This window comes from Varroa destructor, unplaced genomic scaffold (genome assembly GCF_002443255.2).
Source record: "Varroa destructor unplaced genomic scaffold, Vdes_3.0 BEIS01000003.1, whole genome shotgun sequence".
In the NCBI taxonomy this organism is placed as follows: Eukaryota; Metazoa; Arthropoda; class Arachnida; order Mesostigmata; family Varroidae; genus Varroa; species Varroa destructor.
The window spans coordinates 5,803,197-5,805,195 of NW_019211456.1; positions in this window are offsets into that span (position 1 = coordinate 5,803,197).

A 1,999-nucleotide genomic window follows, 5' to 3' on the forward strand; every position below is an offset into this window, starting at 1 on the left:
TATATACATATATATATATATATATATATATAGATCTTTTCCGAATTACTATATATATATATATATATATATATATATATATATATATATATATATTTCTATATATTTATATATATAGATATCTGTATGATTTCGTTTTTCTGATATTTACTTTGACAGTGATTATGATGATCATTATCATGTATGATTTTATTGTTATTGTTCAGGCCTCTAAAATAATATCAACGTGATCGAGGTACTGACTTTTGTATAGAGAGATACGACAATGAAAACAAAAACAGGAAAACGACCCTTTCTAAGCAAATTGTAAGAACAGAGGGGACGCAATAGACGTCAGTCGCCAAGTCGGGCAGGCCTCCTTCAAGTCGATTTATTTTGCTCAACTTGCCCGTCATCCCTATGTCCATATTAAAACCATTCGTGTAAACACACGACAAACATACACACACACACACCTCCACCATTAAATCATATCTTTGTATCAGTAAAAAATGAACCCCGCTAAAAAAAGAATTTATTTGGTTTTTCTTCTTGGCTTTCTGATTCAGTTTCTTTTATCGTTTTTGTTCTGGACCTTATTTAATAATGTAAATGTATGCTAATAATACAAATGGCTCGTATTTATCTAGGGTAGAAACAACTCGGTAAAAAGAGTAGTCGTACGATTTGTATCTTGCACCTGAGTGGTTCGCGCGTTTCACTTGTAGCCTAAATTAATACCCATTAATTATACTCTATTGGGTCCTGCTTAGCACAGTATCTCGTTGCTGATCGCTCTTTGTCTGTGTATTATATTTACTAAGATATAATAATAGTTCGTACATTTCAACATCTTCGATGCTAGATATTAATTGGTGTACTTATTACACCTACATATAAAAAGTTACCTGTGTATATAATATTTTCAGAGATCGGTGAGGAGAATACCATCATTTTATGTCACTACCCTATTGTCATGATTGTTATTTCCAGGCCGGTGTCATTGGAAGGTTGAATATAAAGTCGTTGTTGTATTGTCTTTGCGATATGTGCCCACATGGTTTTCATCAATGTGTTCGGCCGCATCATTGATTTATAATATCAATGATAATGTTTTTTCATTGGCGCTGCCTATGGATATGGTACATACCGGGCTCTCGTTGCATAGCATCCTGTCAAATGCGTACACTTGTCAATTATTGCTCTTTATTTTCTTATATGTTAATAAGCTTATCTTCTGTGGAGTGCAGTATGTAGAACTTTAGGCGCGAAAATCACAATATGTTTAATCCGAACCTTCAGTATGTCAGGAGAGGCATTTTCCCGCACGTTGCCGCTTTGTTAGCAATAACTCTGAATACTATTATCGCTACTATGAAGTTGGTTTGATCGACTTTGTGTGTTGTGGTCATCAGTTTGGCGTAATTGGCATTTATCTTTGTTGTAAAGTTCAGGCCTAATATAAAAAATAGACAGTCTAGAAAACTCCCTTCCGAATGAAAAAGAACTGAAGTCTCTAAGAGATTCATGTCATCTTTACCGAAGTGCAATTGACACTTGTTTATGCTCTTCGCTCTAGACCCTTCAAACGAATCTAAAATTGGAGTTGTTGGCTTCACCTCTCTCCATTAATCACCAAACTTCTTTAAAATCGTAGAAAACAAAAAAACGACACTGATTCGGTCGTATTCATATTAGGGGTATATAGTGTTGAAGCAACTCTGCGCATTAAGGTTTCTTGTTTGATTTATTAATTAGTACTACTATACTTAACTGTGTATTGCTTTAAGGTATTTATCTAATATCTCAACTAACTCTACTTATTTTACTTGCATTTAAGGAATTCTGAGATTTTAGTGGTAGTTAACTGTCTTAGTTCTGCTGGCTTCTAGATGTATTGTTTCTAGGGGTACAGCTATCACAGAACATTGTCAATACTCACTGAAATGTTAAAGAAAATAGTTTATTTTAAGTTTATAGTGGCGCTATCCGACTTCAAAGTGGCTACTTTTAAAACCAT